The sequence below is a fragment of the Sciurus vulgaris genome (genome assembly GCF_902686455.1).
Source record: "Sciurus vulgaris genome assembly, chromosome: 11".
Lineage (NCBI taxonomy): Eukaryota > Metazoa > Chordata > Mammalia > Rodentia > Sciuridae > Sciurus > Sciurus vulgaris.
Genome location: NC_136472.1, coordinates 123,973,687 through 123,994,051, shown reverse-complemented (window position 1 = coordinate 123,994,051; position 20,365 = coordinate 123,973,687). Strand labels below are relative to the sequence as shown.

Here is a 20,365-nt window from a genome sequence, read left to right as displayed (position 1 = left end):
ATGGGATCTGCCCTAAAGCTCAATATAACCCATCTTTCCCCCTACTCATGCCACCTATTCTAGTTTGCTTTCAAGGTAATATTGGTCTTGTTAAATGACTTGGAGACTGTTACTTCATTTTCTATTTCCTGAAACAATTTATAAAGTAGATTATTTATTATTGGATAGATGGGTTGAATGTACTTTAAAGCCTTACAGTAACTTCATTTGTAGGCTTTTAGTTTTAAATGTATGATTTTTGTATCTACCCATGAGACCATGATAATGATCAAGATAATGGAAGCATCCAGAATCTCCAAATATTTCCTTTAATTTTGTAATTTCTCTCTGTGATTTCTTAAACATTTACACCAGCCTAAGCCCCAGAGAGTGACTGACCTGCTTTCTTTTTTCTTACCAAAGTTTGTGTTTTATTTGTGTGTGTGTGTATCTAATATATCACACATATTATAAACTTCATGTCACATTATGTTCTTCCACAACCAATTATTTTGCAAAGATATTCAAATAATAAAAATCTAATATGTTCACTTAGGTAAATGAATTGTTTGAGTATACCTATGCATCTGTGTGGGATCATTTTTTCATCTACCTTAAGGATTTCCCATCATATCTTATAACTTTGGTCTTCTGGAGATGCCTTATTTCAATTTTTTTAGGTCACTGTGGAAAGATATTTTCACTTGGTTCAATATTCTAGGATTAGTTTCTTCTTTAGTATTTAAATGTGTTGCTATCTTGTCTTCATCCTGGCATTGTTTCAGACAATAAGTCTGCTGTCATTCCTTCTGTTTCATGTTTTGCTCATTTCCTTCAGGATATTTTTAGAATTTTCCCTTTACCATGGACAGTGATGAATTCAATTATAATGTCTTAGTATAGTTTTCTACATGCTTCTTTTGCTTGAGGTTTATTATGCTTATTAGATTTATGGGTTTATAATTTTCATCACAATTTGAAACATTTTGATTATTTTTTCCTTTTTTTTTTTTTTTTTGGTCCCATCTTTTCTAAATTAGAGATTTATAGTCATACATAGTAGTTGGATTCATCCCAACAAACTCACGCTTGCATGGAAATGTGTTGCAGTTAATAATCCCCTACTTTTGCCTCTCGTCTTACCCTCCCCCTTCCATTATCCTTCCTCTGCTCTACTAGACTTCCTGTCGCTTGTCTATTAATTTATAGTTGATTGGTTCTTTATGTTATTCTATCTTCCCCTCCCCCTTTTCTTTATTTTGCTCTACCTGCCACACATGACAGTAAACATTCAACCTTTGAGTTTTTGAGTTCAGCCAATTTCACTTAGTATGATATTCTACACTTCCATCCATTCACCAGTAATTATGATAATTTTAATATTTTTAAAGGCTGAGTAGAACTCTAATGTGTGTGTGTGTGTGTGTGTATACACACACATACACACCAAAATTTATCTATCCATTCATCTATTGATCATTATTTCTTTACATATTTATTTTTGCTACTTTTCTTCTTTGTTTTTAGAGATTTAAGGTAAATGTGTGTTTTGGTCAGCTTTTTCAATGATGTGACCAAAAGATCTGAAAAGAACAATTTTAAAGAGGAAAATTATATTTTGGGGCTCATGATTTCAGAGGTCTCAGCCCCCTAGACAGCCAACTCAATTCCTTGGGGACCAAGGTGAGACGGAACATCATGGTGGAAATACGTGGTAGAGGAAAGAACCTGGGGATATGTCACCAGAAAGCAGAGAGAGAGAGAGAAAGAGAGAGAGAGAGAGAGAGAGAGAGAGAGAGAGAGAGAGAGAGAGAGGGAGGGAGGGAGAACTCTCTTCAACAAGGACAGATATATATACTCCAAAAGCATGTCCCCAATGATCCACTTACTTTGTTCACACCCTACCTACCTACAGTCACCACCCAGTTAATCCTTATCAATGGATTAAGGCACTAATTAGGTTAAGATTCTCACAACCCAATCATTTCACCTCTAAACTTTCTTGCATTGTCTCACACATGAGCTTTAGGGGGACAACTAATATTGAAACTATAACTTGTGCCCTGGTCCCCAAAAACTTGTGCCCATCTCACAAAGCAAAATACATTTAGTTCATTTCTAAGAGTTCCCATAGTCTTAACAGTTTCTTAGATTTATGGGTTTACAGTTTTCATAAAAAATTGAAACATTTTGACCATTATTTCTTTAAATATTTATTTTGCTTCTTTCTCTTCTCCATTTTTAGGGATTTAAGGTCCATGTGCTAGGTCATCTGAAATTGTTCCCTAGCTCACTGGTGCTTTTTCCCTTTGCTAAATTATTTCTGCCCTTCCTGGGAATCATTTAGATAGTGCATCTTCAAGTTCACATATTTAATATTTAATTTGTGTTAATCCCATTCAGTGCATTTTTAATCTCTAACATTGCAGTTTTCATCTTTAGAAGGATGACTTTGTCTTTACTTTTCCCAGGTAGCCACTTAACTTTTGAAAACATAAAATGCAGGTATTCTTGTCTGGTAATTCCAATATTTATGCCAATTTTCTGGGTTATGCGTGATTGATATTTTTCCCATTTGATTCACTATGATGATATTTTCCTTTTGTTGTCTGGTAATCTTTAATTAGATTCCACATACTGACATTTACATTATTGGGTGCTGGATATTTTCTTCAAATATTCCTGAGTTTTATTTTGAGATTTTATAACAGCAATTGCAAACAGTTCGATCCTTTTGTTTGTTGGGTCTTTTGAAGACTTCTTAGGTAGGGTGAGAACAGCATTTAGTCTAGGTCTAATTATATTCCACTTTTGAGGTAAGACCCTTCCAAATCCTCTACCTGATGTTCTATAACTTATGCAATTTTCCTGTCCATTACATTGGGACAATCCAGGCAATATTCCAGTACTGTGTGTATGTCAACTACAATTCTCACATATCATTTGGGATTCTCTTTCCCTTGTCTCCTGTAGTTTACACACACACACACACACTGAATACTTACTCAAGAATAATCTTCTGCTTGTCTCTTTAGTGTTCCCTCTGTGTCTCTCTCCTTTCTGCTACTCGTTCCTGGAAAGTCCAGCCAACTTGATCACCCTAGATTTGCAGTTTTGTCTCCTCAACTCAGGAATTTTTCAGGCTTGTTCTGGATTGCTGCTTCCAGAATTATATTCTATATATTCTCTCAAAACATTTGGGGAATTCTTAGGCTTTATTTCTTTTCTAAATCTTTCTGAGGGTTCATGTTATTTTTTTGCCTGAAGTCCAGTGTATTTAAAATAATTATTCCAGATATTTTATCCATTATTTTTATTTGTTTCAGGTGGCTAGGTAAATATAGTTTCTGTTACTCCTTGGTCAAAAGTGGAATCTGTATGAATTCATTTTCTAAATAAAATATCATATTAAATATGTATTTGCTTTGTCTTTTAAAATTTTTCAGTACTTTTTCATAATTCTTTAGAAAAATTACTACTTTGAGTTTTCACATTTATTATATAATGTTCTTAATATTCCCCTTTTTCTTCAATAAAGTCTATTTTATGTGCTATTATTACATCACATTTTCACTCTTAGGTTAGTTGCTTGCAAGTTCCATTTTATATTGAGCAACCCAAATTTTATGTATTTTATCGTATCAATTATTTTTGTTGCTTTTGGGTTTTTTGTTTGTTTTACTTCATTAGTGCGTGTTAATATCTCTATTATTTTCTTTCATCTATTTTTTCTTCAAATTATTTTTTTATTTTCTGAATTCTTGAGAAATTATTTTTAATATTTCCTACTCCCTAAAATAAACATGAATATGACTCTCCCTTTAAAAGTTTACTAATATTTTCATTGTAATTCGTTTCTAAATTTTTTTATGTCCAACAGAATTTCTGCTCTGACCCACGAATTACTTGAAAACATTTAAAAACAAACAAACATCAAATACATAAGGTGAGGATGAGAATACAGTTGACCATCTTTTCAGACTTAATGACTTTATTGTGACATGATATGGAAAAGCTAGGTTGAAGATTAAATATTTTATGTTGTGTAGTTCTCATACCCACCAGTTTTTAAAATTTGTTTAAGTCATGATTACTGAAATAAATGTTTTTTCACTCTTGACTCACATTCATTGTTTATTATGAGGAGTTACAGTTATTTGAATCATTTTCTCCCTGTGTGTAACATGTCATTTTCTTTGACTGATTTTGAAACATTCTCATTGTGTTTGGTTCATAGCACTTTGTGTGTGAAGGTTGAGCTATGATCATTTCCATGTTCAACTTCTTGGGTTGGCTGATCTTCTTGATTTTTTAAATTTCTAAATTTCTTCAATTTTTTAAACTTTATGGTTCTTCAAATAGTCTTTGTTTTATCTTCCCTCCTCACCTTCTTAGATTCAAATTCATTATATTTTTTAATATTTAATATTTTTCTCACAGACCTCTGAAGCTTCCCTGTTCCATTTTTTTCTCTCTCTCTGTTCTTCAGATCAAATTTCTTACCTTGATGGTCTGTATCAACTTTATTATTTGGTTGAGATTATCCATTAAGTTTTTATTTTGGTTATTATGTTTTTTAGTTCTAAAATTTCCATTTAGTTCTGCTTCAGCACAAGATTGTCAGTATTTTAATTCATTATGCTCATATTTTCCTTTATTTTACATGACAGAGCTGTTTAGCTACATTAAATCTGCCCATCTGTTCAAACAATCTGTGCCATCTTGGAATTGACTTCTACTAATTCCCTAGGAATGGATCTTAGTTTGCTGATTCCCTACATGCTGAGTAATCTAGTTGTGTCCCTGGATAATGTGAATGTCATACTGTGGAGTTTCTGGATTTTGAGACTTTTTCTTGAGAAATTTACACCTTTTTATTTGCAAAGGTATCACTGGGTGAACCCAGACCGTACAATTTGGCTCTTGGGAGTCAGTTCAAATGCCATTCCAGTTAGTTGTTTATCATAAGGTATTGTTTCCTTTGTACCCCACATGTGTTTATTTATTTATTTATTTAATATTCAAAAGGAAAAATATGATGTTTTATATAGTCAAAGTGTCAACTGTGAATTACATAGTAGCATAGGCCATAATGGCAGATGGATACTTTGATTTATCCCACCTCACTTCCATTGTAATTACTTTAATATATTGATAACTATTCCTAAATATTAAAAACTTTAACATTTTCCACATACATAAAATTTTTAACACTTCTTTGTTTCTCAGATAATCTTTAGCTTCTATCAATTATGCCAACATATTGGCCTTTGACCTGCCTTTATTGCCTATGTTATCTTTTTTTAAAATTTATTTTAATTAAAAATCATAAATTTACATAGGGCAATGTTGTTTGATTCATTCTGTTATTTTTTTTCCTTCCCCACACCCCTCCCACCCCTCTTTTCCCTCTATACAGACCTTCCTTCCTCCATTCTTACCACCCTCCTTATCCCTAACCCTAAACCTAACCCTAACGCTAACCCCTCTTACCCCCCCTTATATGTCCTCATCTGCTTATCAGCGAGATCATTCATCCCTTTAGTTTTTTGAGATTGGCTTATCTCACTTAGCATGATATCCTCCAAGTTCATCCATTTGCCTGCAAATGCCATAATTTTATCATTCTTCATGGCAGAGTAATATTCCATTGTATATATATGCCACAGTTTCTTTATCCATTCATCAACTGAAGGGCATCTAGGTTGGTTCCACAATCTGGCTATGGTGAATTGAGCAGCTATGAACATTGATGTGGCTGTATCTCTGTAGTATGCTGATTTTAAGTCCTTTGGGTATAGGCCAAGGAGTGAGATTGCTGGGTCAAATGGTGGTTCCATTCCAAGCTTTCTGAGGAATCTCCATACTGCTTTCCAGAATGGCTGCACTGATTTGCAACCCCACCAGCAATGTATGAGTGTACCTTTTTCCCCACATCCTCACCAACACTTATTGTTGCTTGTGTTCTTGATAATCACCATTCTAATTGGGGTGAGATGAAATCTTAGGGTAGTTTTGATTTTCATTTCTCTTATTACTAGAGATGTTGAACATTTTTTCATATATCTGTTGATTGCTTGTAGATCTTCTTCTGTGAAGTGTCTGTTCATTTCCTTAGCCCATTTGTTGATTGGACTATTTGTATTCTTGGAGTAGAGATTTTTGAGTTCTTTATAGATTCTGGAAATTAGCGCTCTATCTGAAGTATGAGTGGCAAAGATATTCTCCCACTCTGTAGGCTCTCTCTTCACATTACTGATAGTTTCCTTTGCTGAGAGAAAGCTTTTTAGTTGGAATCTATCTCAGTGGTTGATTCTAGCTTTTATTTCTTGTGCTATGGGAGTCCTGTTAAGGAAGTCTGATCCTAAGCCAACAAGTTGAAGGTTTGGACCTACTTTTTTTTCTATAAGATACAGGGTCTCTGGTTTGATTCCGAGGTCCTTGATCCATTTTGAGTTGAGTTTTGTGCAGGGTGAGAGAGAGGGATTTAGTTCCATTCTGTTGCATGTGTTTATTTAAAAAGTAATCTAGAAGTTTGGACGTTTCTAAAAGGAATCTGGGATTTTCCTTATCTGGTTCTTTCCTTTCTGCAATTCCCCCACTTTATATTAGCTCTATAACTTGGTCTTCTTGTTCATCAGGTCACAAACACAGCACATTTTGGTACAGGTGTAGAAGTTTCCCAACATATTACTCTGACAGCAACTATCCTCAACCTTGAACAACATGAAAAAGGGCTGCCATTCTGCTCTTGTCTTTCAAGTTTTGATTTGGTTCTCTTTTGAATTCTGTGGTCAGATGCTTTTGTTTATTTTACCTGATTCGTTCAGGTTTAAGCTGTCAATAAGCAAGACGATCATTTTGTTTGGTCAAAGTGGATAAACTTTATAACTTCTTTTTTAAAACCTAATCTAAACATCTTTGTTTTTAATCAGAAAGTATAATCAATTTATTTTCATAAATTATGTAGCTGAATTATTATCACATCATTTAGCATTCTCTTTATACTCTTATTACCTTTTCGTTCTGTTTGTTTTCTTTACTTTTTAAAACTCCCTCTGTGATTTTGGAAGTAGCACATTCCATCTTTATTTAATTAGTCATTATGTTTTAGTTTCTAATATGCACAGTGCACCTCAAAATCTGAAGTTAATATCTCTATCTTCCTAAACAGTATAAGAATCTTAGTACATTTTAATCTTGATCTATCTACATTCCTTTATTGAGTTTCACAGTCAATTTGTCATTTATATTTTATCTTTCCCCCTTTATCATTATTTTCTTTTCACATTGTTTCGTTCTGGATTCAATTTTATTCTTGAAATTTATAGAAACACACTTTCAGTAAGATTGTTTGTTTCTTAACCTGTGTTCGTTCCACCTTTACCTTTGGATGGTAGTGTGAGTGGGGATGGGGTTCTACCTGGTGTATTGCTTTTAATTTTCACTGTGAAGAAATCTTCCAGCTGTTTATTTGCTGTTTCCTGGTAAATCAACTTTCAGTTTACTTTTGTTGTCTTTTATTTTCCTCAAGTAATTGCAGTGTGCCTTGACACATCTTTGAACTATTTTATTTTTACTTTATTTTCATGAACCTGAGCATTTAGATGTGCCATCATTTGTAGACATTTCTCTGCCATGTGTTGATGAAAATCTCTTCTCCCCCTTTCTATTTTCTCATGGAATTCCCAGACCATGTAGCCAGTGCTGCAAGTTCCAACTTTCTTTCTCCCGTTCTTCTTTCATATTTTCATTTTCTCCATCTTTCACTGTCCCACTATGTTTAACTTGTTAGTATTTATCACATAGGCGATGAGTTATATATTTATTTTAGTCCAATCTGCTTTCTAAGACATTGTGTTTCAATGGCTGTTTTTAATTTCTGAAACTTCAAGTTTGTTCTTTCTTAAATCTGCAAGTATTTTTTTAAAATTTCTCAGCATTTTCTCGTATGTTTTAGATGCTATTTTATCTCTTTACTGTTGTGCCTCCTAACCACATTAATGTCTTTGGTTATTATTTCACATTAAAATTTTTTTCTTGCTTTTTTAAAAAAATGAGAATTTTGGTCATTTTGTTATATTCCTTCTTTGTGAATTTATTTTTATTTCTGACAGGCAGAGATGGGAATGGAGGGATGTGGTGAGACACCATTTATTTAGGGTCAACATGGTGGAAAGAAGAGGAAGAAAGGATGCTTCTGAGAATTCACCTAGAGATGTTGTCCACCCTGGAAATTTAAGAATTTTGATTTGATTTTAAAATTAAAGGTTTGTTCACTTCCTTCTAAAGATGTAGAATCTCTCTACTCTTTCAGACTCAAAAATATAAGCAACAGTGACACAGTACAAACAAATTCCCAAGGTAACCCTTAATATGGATTGTGAAGCATGTTTCAAAGGAGAATTAGATTATTATAATTCTGAAGGTCTGTAGTCTAGCATCATTAAAGTGTGCATTGAAACCTTTATAAACTAGTCTTAAATTTTGAGTACTTGCCTGTGGGAACATTTAAAAAAAGCCTATAGTTGATAATAAAAAATTTAGTACCTGAGGACAATTATTTTCTTCAATCAGAAAATCTTCCATGGTAAATTTAACATAAGAAAAACAAATTATAAGCTACTAGATAGAGGAAACTTAGCTATAAATTCTAAATGTGGTGGGACTGAACACTCAGACCACAGTCATGCTATTTATTCCTCCCCTTGCTCATTCAGCCAATAGTGGAGGTGCCCTGCTACACTGCAATTATTCTGCCAGACCCCAGGGACATATTAACAATCAAAGCAGGACTGCCACTCTTTTAACTTCAAAAATTATTTTGGATAAGTTAATTGTTTATGAAATTAGGTGGATTGATTTTATCATGTCATTATCAATTAATTATTTATCTGTCTTTTAAAAAATCCTGACTACACAATTTGCTCCAGGCATAGCTTTGCTTTCAGGATAAAGATATTTTTTGCCTTTTTTATACCTCTGGTCCCACTTCATTCTTCTTCCATTAACCTTACTCTGTCTTAAAGTCACACTGTTTTTTTTTTTTTTTAACTGTAAACAAATGGGATACATGTTGTTTCTCTGTTTGTACATGGAGTCAAGGCATACCATTTGTGTAATCATAAATTTACATAGGGTAATGTTGTTTGATTCATTATGTTACTTTTTTCCCTTCCCCCACCCCTCTTTTCCCTCTATACAGACCTTCCTTCCTCCATTCTTACCATCCTTCTTAACCCTAACCCTAACACTAACACTAACGCTAACCCCTCCCACCCCCCATTATGTGTCCTCATTCGCTTATCAGCAAGATCATTTGTCCTTTAGCTTTTTGAGATTGGCTTATCTCACTTAGCGTGATATTCTCCAATTTCATCCATTTGCCTGCAAATGCCATAATTTTATCATTCTTTATGGCTGAGTAATTTTCCATTTCTTTATCCATTCATCAATTGAAGGACATCTAGGTTGGTTCCACAATCTGGCTATGGTGAATTGAGCATCAATGAACATTGATGAGCCACACTCTTTTATTTGGGTCTTCTGATCATTGTCCCCAAATGACCCGGGCCCTCACAAGCACCATTTCCTCTGCCTGAACTGCCTGACCCTTGTCTATTTTAAATGATGAAGTTCTCTTCATTCCTTAAACATGACTTCAAGTTACTTTATATTTTTTCTTTACAACAATTTCACTATTCCCAAGTACCTACTAATATACGTGGTCATTTAGAATGTTAAGGCATTTCAGTTGCAAGTAACATGGAGATGTGACTCAAATATTTGTTCAAATAATAAGGAGGGTTGTTTTCCCCAGAAACGTATAGCAAGGATTCCCGGCCTTTTCACTGTAGAGAGTTCTGTGATTGCCCAGGAACTCTTAGGTTACCCAGTTCTACTCTCTGGGAGGCTCTCTCTTATCCAACATGCACCTTGTCCACACTGAGGGGACATTAGGAAAGAGCAGTTTCACCACTTTAATAAGCCATTTCTTTTTGATATGAATTCAGGAACTTGGAAATTGCTAGGGCCAAAAAATTGTAGGCCAGAAAGTCATGACCAAATTTGGGATTTCATTTACTCAATGAGAAACTCTGTGTGGCTTTCAATAAAAAGTCATTTGTTTTCTTGCCCATGGATCAGAAATAAACAGGTACAGCCCCAATTCACCCTCCACACTTTGAGTTAGGTTACAGTCTATTTTGTGTGACTTTTCTGAGTTCCTGGATGAAGAATAAGGGCTATTTTTAACTACCAAAGATGAGACATAACTTTCCTAGTTCATAATGACTAGTGTAACTCCACATCATGAACAACCACAGAACGGGAAGTTTCACTCCATGTATGTACAACATGTCATGTATACCTAAAAAGAACATATTCAAACAACTGGAAAGAACAGAATGATGATGTGTAGGACTTGAAATGTCTTAGTGTTTAAAAAATGTTGATTTTTCTTTTATCTCCTCCAAAAGGCTTTTTCATATTTTTAGGTCATAAACAACAGATATCATTTCTCTACAATCTAAATCTTTTGGTAGCTATAGTAAATATGTTCATTCTTACTAAAGTGCCAATTACTTTTACCCAATGTTTCAGGATATAAATATTTACTTCTGTATATTTTCTGAGAATTATTTCATTTATGTATACACAGATTGAATCCTTTCTGCTGGCAATCATTTGAGACAAGTGATGGATTTTACGAGGAATTCTTGGGATAGCTTAGGGAAAATGTGGTAAAATAAAACTGAGCAACAGAACTGTTAGTCAACTTTCTGTTATTCTGACAAATACCTGAGAACATTGCCTTATAAGGAAGAAATTATTATGTCTCCTAATTTTGAAGGTTTCAGTCGATAATCAGTTGATCCTTTTGCTCTTGATCCTATGATGAAACAGTGCTTGGTGGCGGCAAAACCTTTCAGCTTGAGATAGGGTAGCAACAGGAGAAAGGAAGAGGAGGGGTCGAGGTCTCACTGTCTCCTTGGAGAGTACACCCCAACGTTGGAAGACCTCCCACTAGGCTCTACCTCTTAACATTGTCAATACCTTTCTATATCATCACAGGCCTGGGAGCTAATCTCACACCTGGGCATCTGGGGACAAGATTGTATTTCATTATGATTTTAAAATGTGGTTTGAGGAATCTGAGGTAAGTGGAAGAGGGTCTGATCTATCAGGTCAGAAAGCTCATCTGTGAAGGATGTGCTATGGCAAGATGTTGCTAGGAGCAGAGCGAAGGCTGTGGTACTTCATTCTCTGGGGAGGAGGTCCAAGACAAGGTCCAGGACCCTGGGAACTCAAGAGGTAAGATTCTAGGCAACAAAATCAGAGCCATAATGAATTTTGAGGAAAAAAGCAATAAAGTAGTATTTTATAATGCATATTACTGCAACAGAGTGAAATAAATTTATGCACATCTTGTTGAATTTTCTTAGAAAATAAGTTCTTAACAGTTTCAAAAGAGATTACTAATAATTGATATATAATAAAGTATTGTTTTTAAAAATGTAAAGGGCAGTTCTCAGTGGCTTTTACTGCATAATACTTTTGTATAGCATTCATGATTTATTTTAAGAGATGTTATTAAAATACATCATGGAATTCCTTGCTGTGTTTACTGAAATATTATTGAAGATATTCCTCAAAGGATAATAAAGTATATTCCCTATGAGAATCTATGGATTCAGGAGAAATGTATTCTTTGTTCACAGGATTAAAATAGCACTGAATGTCTATAGCAGTGGTTTATTTTTATTCTAGAGGCATTTATTAACTCAGACTGTGTGTCAGCTTCTGTGTTAGGTCTGAGGGTACAGCAGTGACGAAGACAGTCAAAAATCTTTCACAAAACTTGTAGTGAGGGAAGAAAAGTAGATCAACAACAGCAAACAGATTAACAGATACACTACACCAGCTGATGAAAAGTTCTCTGGAGAAAAAAATAAAAAGGAGGAAGATAGGGAAGGGTTGGCCCATGAGGCCCCACTGAGACAGTGATGTTTAAATAAGAGCTTAAGAACAGGTGGCTTTTATTTCATGACACTTGGGGTATAAGAGAGAAAGCTAGTTGGATATCTGCGGGGAAGGTTTTGCAGGCAGAGAGGGGCAATGCAAATTCTCTCAGGTGAGAACATGAGTGGAGGATTTGAGGAACACTAGGGTCAAGAGAGGCTGAAGCAGAACACAGAAAGGGGAGTTGTGGAAGGACCAGGGAATGTTCCCAGCACACAGGAAGTACCAGTGATTTGAACTGAGAAGGCTTCTAGTAAAGAGATACTCAACTGATAGGAGATTGGACTAATAGGGGAGTGAGTAGTAAAGAGATTTCTAAATAACATAGAAATAGATCCAGAGCATTTCCTGCCTCTAGGTCCGAGACAGCTCAACCAAGGTAGGATCAAATCAGGTTAGAGACCCTCCTCCAAGGGCAGGAAGTTAGATCTCATGAGTTTACAGAATTTCTAACATTTCCAGAATGCTCCTCTGTGTAATAAATTTCTATGGTCAAAATAAAAAGGTGACCTCCTACAATAGAGGTCAAAAGAAGGTTGGGCAAGACACTTAACCTTTCTGTACTTCTGCTACCTTATCTATAAGTAGGCTTGGTAATGTTTAGTCACATAGAATAATTAAAGTAAGAATTAATAAATTAACCTTTATCAAGCACTCAGAATGAGACCTGGTGCCTAATCAGTGTTCATTCAGTGTTAGCCATTATTATTAACACTATTGGGCAGACTTCACAATATGTTTATGCTCAAAAATGAACATATTTTTATGGTAATAACTATTAATCATGATGAAGTTTTTGGAAAAAAATATTCCTCATTAAGTCTTAATGCAGGGACAAGTTCAATTTAATACAAAGTTGATTGAAAACAGTCAACTCCTTCCCCCAACTAATTAGTGGGAGTATGAGGGAAAATTTTGGGATCCATGTATCAGAGTACTCCCTTACATTCCTTCTAGGCATGGACTTCAAGAGTGATAGTTTCTATCTGTACCCACTGGGTTCAAAAGGGAGGAAATGGGGTGAGATGATATGGCTTTGTGCCATTGGCAGAAGATGGGGGAATAATATCTATTCCAGAAAGAGGTTGACTGCACAGCCGTGAACTCTGGGTTCAGCCTCTCAGGAGGAATAAACACTGAACCCAAGTGCATTAGCCCTTCTCCAGGCCTTCCCAATCAGTCCTGCAAAAATAAACAGTTTATACATTTAAAGTAACCCTAGAAGACCCCCTCACCAATTATTTTATAAGTTTTCCTTGGAAGACAAACACATTTCTCTTGCTCCTCTGTTCGTGGCAGCCATTTGTCTGTCATGCACTATTAAAGTGGGAAGCTAGCCTGTCTTCCTGGGGGCCTCAGGGTCCAGAGCTATTTTGGGAAATAGAGTATCTGAACATTTGCTACTGGCTGGAAAAGTGTTTTCAACCTTTTAAATTTCCCTCTCAGTAAAGCCCTCCTACCTCTTCACCTGAGTGAGGTTTTCTGTTTCTCGAGTATCAGCATTCTGTGGTTGTCCTGGGAGGAAGCTGAGTGAGGGACCTGGGAGACATAGTACTCTTAATGCTCTGTTCTGATAAAAATATCTACCTCTACTTAACAGGCATGACGAGCCAGAGACTGTGTGATTTAACCCATGTTGATATTATATGTGGTGTGTATTAATAACCAATGTTTATTTAAAATGAGGCAACCGAGTCAAAGACTATAGAACAGCATATCTGTTCAGCCTATCTCTGAAACTCACCTTATCACAGTAGTCAACTCTTTCTTTTATGCCATGCTGAGTCCCTGTGAGAACAGTTGGCACAGCTTCCATGACTCCCATGTGTTGGGTTATGTCACAAGGAGATCAATGAAAACAATTGTCAGTCACTCTAAGAACCATCCTGTAGTTCATGCATGAAACAGGGAAGCTAAAGTTCATTATCATAAGCAAATTACCCATGGTCACATAGCTCAAAAGTGATAGCCTGATATTTGAACTCAAAGCTCTTTTTTGAAACCCACACATTAAATTGTTGCTCCGTTACTCACCTCAAGAATGTTTTTATTCTGTCTATCTCATCTTCTCCAATCCTATCACAGTTATTGGCTGTGGGTGTGAGTACACATATTTCCCCCTATGATTAATTTTCCTACCTTCTTGGGCAGAATTAATACCATTTTGTCTTCCAATATTTTCCTTTCTCATTAATCTAGGAGTTGTCTTTTTCAATTTTGTCTTTTCTTGTGTATATAAAAAGATTATATAGAAGCCTTTTCCTTAAAAGTGCTCAGTAAAGAATTACTGTTTCTTCAAGGTCATTTTGTCCTTGTTTAAGGAAACTTCTAAGTTCCTATACGATTTCCAATTCTTATGGACTATATTGCGCACAATTGGATTCATTTGCATTAAGTATGGGATGTGTGTGAGTCTTGTGATAAGATACCCTAAACTCTAACAAGCCCTGCAGTAGACAAATTTTTTTGTTTCTCATGTGAAAACCTTCAGATTATTTACCCTCTTGATCTGTAGGTTAAACCAAGTTGAGTCTAAAAGGAGGATTGAGATTATTAATTGTCAATACTATATTAGAAATTATATTAGCACTAGCTTTGTAGAAACCCTATCTAAAGGCTTCTTAGAGAGAAAGAGACTTCTTTTAATCAAACCCAAGTTCCAACCAAAGGCTGGATCAAGGTTGTGGAGGTTCTGACACATTCAAATTTAATACTAACTTACAATTAGTTTAACACCTTAAGAGTAGACACTACATAGAGTTCTTTTTTGTAGCTGACTTGCATGTAAGAAATGTGTGAGTATGTATGTTTGTGTGTGTTTAAGTAGCAAATCTACTGGGTAATATTTTAAATACCTAAATCCATTTTCTCTCTAAATTCACTAACTTTTGGTGAAAAATGAGCTGATTATATTCTACATTTGAAGTAAGACAAAATGAAAAATAGAGGAAGTTGATAGTATGACTGGTTTTAGTTGTCAAATAAATAGTAGCGCTACTTAGTAATTAAGGAACTTTTCTTGAACTATCTTGAAAAGGAGTCAGGGCTGGGCTGAAGGCATCTCATTGACTCCTTCCATGAAGGACACCTTCTCCTTGACCCCTCATTTGGTTGCTTGTCTCCCTCACTAGGTCATAACTCCAATAATTGTGTGGATGGAGCATGTAATAGCTAACATTTATCAAACCCTAACCACATGCTAGTGTATGCTGTGAAGCTTTTCTCGAGGATCAGTTTATTAAAATACCTTAAGATCCCCTTCAGGTAGCTAATATCATTACAGCTATATCACATATGAGGAAATCATGACCCAGCTAATTACTTACCAAGGCATCCAACTACTAAATGGATTTGAACAAGATTGGAACTTAAAATGTCTGGTATCAGAATCCAAACTCTAAACTAGTAGGCTCTACTGCCTCACTGAATAATGATTCAATGAACGTCTATAGTTTATGATAATATGCTATATTTAAATATATTGTATGCACTAATTCAAAATATTTATATTGCTTCTATGATGTATATAATATCCATATCCATATTCATGTGTGTGTGTATATATATATATAAAGCTTACTAACATATATACTGTCCCAATATTTGTTAAATATACACATATATATAAAACATATATTTCATATAAATTTGTAGATATTCCTCAAATGTGTTAGGGTAGTATGTTCTATATTGTTATATTTGGTATGAAATAAGTGAATAGTACATTATTGCTATATCTTATATAATTTATGATTATTAAATTAAAATTAATGGTTCTGGAATGGCTGCACACTCCTTATGGTCAGCTTAGTTCTCACCTGTGACTCTAATGCCAATCAAACAACCTACAACTACATATATTCAGGTTGTTACTATAAAAATGATGAAATGGAATCATTTATATCACTACCAGTAGGCAACCTTTGATTTCCCAGTCCTCTTTACATGGTGCACACTCTTTCCTGTGGCTATTTCCTATCAAAAGTTTTCTTTTTTATGATGACAAATCTTGTTTTTCTAAGACTTCTAGATTCTGAAAGTGTTTATCATTCATTCTCTCAACAAATTTGCAGTGACCTGTAAGCCATAGGTTAATAGTTTCACAATTATGGTCAAATACACTTTTTCCAAGAAGAGGCAAAATATTTGGCTGGGAACAAAGCATCACCTTTCTATGGAAGATATTTTGTGTGTTCTCCCTGAAAGATGAATGTACCGGTAGTTTACATGCTAGAAGACAGGTCATATATAATTCATCTTTTACTTTGGCAATAAACCAAAGACAAAAAAAAAAAAAAAAAAAAATTCCTCCCTTACATTATTGCTTTAATGAGAGAAAAAAAAAAAAAAATCTCCAGTTGTGTTCTGACAATAAACTGTAGACTAAGATAGAAGTCTGGGAACATCTACTCTTATTTAGTCAGATCGTGGAATTCGGGCAACATTCCCAGATTGGGTATCGGGAAGGAGCTGACAATTAGAACCCCAAATTAAGGAATTCCGAGTCCATGATTACATATTGTCTCCTCCAGGAACCAGTGTAGATGGAATGATCTTCAATGAAATAACTCCAGCTTGGATATGGAAATACACACACACACACACACACACACACACACACACACACACACGCACACACATTCCTTTGTTGGTCAAATAAAGTTGTTTGTATTCATGCTGTTGCTTTAAGATCCCAGCCTTTAGTGAGAGCTTCCATTTTCCCAGAGCAGTTCAAATGAACATGGAATTGGAAACAGATGTGGGCTCCGGCATATTATTGCACAAGGGCGAATGGGGCATAGGGAGGGAAAGGAGGGGGAGGTGGCAGGGACGGAGTGAAGGGACCTTCAGCAGCCCCAGGACTCTCATCCCTGGAGGGGGTCTGAACTCCGGATTCCACCAGCCTGCACTCTGAAAATGAACTCCTAACAGAAAACAGATGAGAGTAGACCTGGAGTTAGGGGAGGGGGCGGGGAGGGCGTCGTGAGGAGAGTGCGGGGAGCAGGGTTAGAGAGAAAGCAAAGTCAGGATGGTGTAGAATGCGGTGAGTTTATCAACATTCCCCGTATAAGGAAACAAACGTGCTTGAGAGGGTGTGGGCGTTGTGGGTGAGGCATGCCTAAGACACTTAGAGTCTCCTGCACAAGGAATCCCCATCGTTTTCGCTCTGCTGAGAACCAGTGACATTCAGAAGTTACAAGAGCAGGAAGCATCAAGCCAGATTTTTTCCCCTTTCTTTTTGCCTGGGAAACATCTCATCCAAACAGATCACTTGCTTTTGCAAATGCCAGTAGTCCTGATAAATCAAGCTCACTGGAGTCAGCGCAGTCCTCATGTTACTTTCCATAAGGGCTTTGTCTGAGCAGAGACATGCCAAGGAGCGTCTGCAGCGGGGGAGGAGAGAGCTGGTCCAGAGCACAGTCTGGACAATAATACCCCCTAGTTCTCTCCAGCCTGGGAACCAGAGTTAATTCACTTCTGTCTCCTTCTAGGACCTGCTTATCACAGATTTGACAGTTCCCAGATTTGAATGAGCCTTTCCATTTTTCTTTCCTTCTTTTGAGCAGTTTAATCTTCCTTCCTTAGTAAGCAAGAGGAATAAGTAGGCAGCTATAGGACGCAGTGGAGCTAAGGAGGCTACTGTTTTTGGATCTTGCTATGTTGGCATTTGAGAGCATTGAGCTGGCACTACATGTGGTGGGTGTTGTTTGACCCTTGAACTCATTGGGCAAGACAGCTTTAAAAGTTCTTTGAGGGAGTCACACTAATCACAAATCAATGGCTCTCAATGGGAGGGGGAGATCGAAAATGGATATTTTGCAACAACTGAAGACATTTTTGGTTGTTCTAATTTGGGAGGGATTACTACTATCTTTTCCTAGGTAGAGGCCAGGAATGTCATACGACCCACAGGACAGTACCCACAAATTTCTGGTTAGAATATCAATTATGTCAATATAGAGAAAACCAAATTATAATGTGTAATTCATAATCCTTGTGATAATTTGAGGACAAAGGTGGTATAGATATATTAAATTCAAAGATCATTCTTGAATATCATTTTAAGGCCATATATCAAAAACCCTAAGTGCCCTAAAAATCTTTTTGAAGATGATGATGAAATTATACTAATAGTTATTAGTCATCTTGTGCTAGGTATCAAGCAAAAATTCAAGCACTGTCCACATTAATTTGTTTTTCACTAAAAATTTAGAAGATAGGAAAGATCATTTTGCTGAATTTCAAAAGAAGGAAGAGAGACACAGACAGCTTTAGTTTGAGGTCACATAGCCAGTTAAATGCAGAACTGGTTTTTCATGGTGCAAATGCCAAGGGCACCATTCTCAGGAGGGCCCCTCTTTGTTTTAGTGCTTTGCTGTTATTTTAGAGTACTTAACAATTTTTCACTTGATCTTGTGTCTTATAGTTGAAGATGGACAAGTGTGTGTGTGTGTGTGCATGTGAGCAGGGTGCGCAATGCCAATATCTTCTGTACCATGTTGCTCAAGTCATATGAATACATAATTCTGGTGGAATTATGTATGGGAGTTCACAGAAATTGAGCAAGTCCCAGGTAAGTGTGGACACTGGCATCCCACACATTCGGTTCAAAGCAGAACTTACAATGAATGCAGAAGAAGGTAATGGGATTCTAAGAAACAAGAACGCCCAGATGCCCTGGCCTAGCCCTTCTTCCTCATGTCCCTCCCCTGGATAACATAACTGTGTAATTTCAGTAATTCCTATGGTTTGAATGTGTCCTCTGAGGGTTCAGATATTGGAATGTTAATCCCTACTGGAGGCATTGAGAGGTAAGGCCCAATGGAGGTGTTTAGATCATGAACGTCTCCACACTTATGAATGGACTAAGGCTGTTCTCAAGGGAGTGAGTTAGTTCCCCTGGGAGTGACTTTCTTATAAAAGCTATCTCCTCTGAACACAGGCTTGCTTTGTTCTTCTGCTTTTCTACCATGAAATAATAACAGCATGAAAACCCTACCATACCAACGTTGTCCCCATACCCTTGGATTTCCCAGCCCCCAGAATCAAGACCCAAATAAACTTTTCTTGGTAAATGACAGTCTGTAATATTCTGTTAAGGCACATATACAGAAGGCAGACTAAAACTGTGATTCTGTGTACAAATGATCTTAGATTTGTATTCAAACTAATATTGAATAATATAAAGATGAATGGCAAATTATGTGCCGTTTACAATTTTAATTCTTCACTTAGCATTTCATTAAATAGTAAATCAAACACCATGGCATATGCATGAGCATGTGTGTGTGTGTGTGTGTGTGTGTGTGTGTGTGTGTGACAGAGAGAGAGAGAGAGAGAGAGAGAGAGAGAGAGAGAGAGAGAGAGAGAGAGAGAGAGAGAGAGAGAGAGATATTGAGGAAGATAAAGAAAAAAAAAAACTTTAAATGTGAGTATCTTTCATGGCATTTTCCCCAAGTATTATACAAGGGACCTTGCATTTTCATGTGGACGGGGCCCTTTAAATTATATAGCTGAATCTGAGTAACAGAGCTATGATTTGAATTTTGGCAATGTGAACTGAAAATCCACACTCTTATCTACAAGAGTATCTATTTCCATTCTAGGGTCCAACATAATAAAAATGAGCTAGACTTTTAAGAGGAATTTTTCTTACCGTGAACAGATGCCTTCCAGGGCACAAATGTCACCATTTGAGTAGTAAGAGCAATGTCTATTTCCTCGAAGTTGCAACTGTTGCTTTCTGTTGGTGTTGCATCTGCCTGTGGGGGTTGCCTCCTGAGCAGCATGTTCAAAACCATCTTATGGTGAAGATGAACTCTCATATGCTGCTCTACAGTCTCCTTGTTTTATGACCACACTTTCCATTGATCTAGTTCATAATAATTTTAGTAAATTTAATCTAGTGTGATCTGTGTACTAGGCATTTTACACATCTTTTCTCAAATTAATCTCAACATCCTTAAAAGCTGATTTCTTGAGTAATGATGATTAGAGGTCTCATAGAAGGAAGTTATGGAGTTATTATTGGTACCTGAGTCTGAATGATTTCCACAGTCCATTTAGTGATAATGAAGTCTCTGTCCCTCTCCTCTGCTGTAAAAGTAGCCATACTCAGGTATTCTGTATTAGGTTTTATTCATTTGAACATCTTTAGCAAGGTAAAACATTATTTAGGACACTTCCTATGATATTTAACATATCTGGCAATAATGACCTCTATGGAAAGCTGAATTTTTATAATTTCTTATTTTGTAGCATCTTGGCTTGAAACAAAACTTATTGAAGAAACTTACAAACCCCACAAGTTTTGATCAGCATTGTTTTGCTGAGGTAAGTATATAATGTTTTCCTCTGAAATATA

General features: G+C 36.0%; 1 long non-coding RNA gene across 1 annotated transcript in view; it reads left to right on the top strand.

Annotated features, from left to right (window-relative positions):
• LOC306639301 overlaps positions 1-20,365 on the top strand; it is a 71,083-nt gene that overhangs the window by 34,029 nt on the left and 16,689 nt on the right. The window contains exon 2 of the long non-coding RNA XR_013757606.1: positions 20,260-20,334. This is a non-coding gene — a long non-coding RNA (uncharacterized lncRNA). The remainder of the gene's footprint in view (positions 1-20,259; positions 20,335-20,365) is intronic.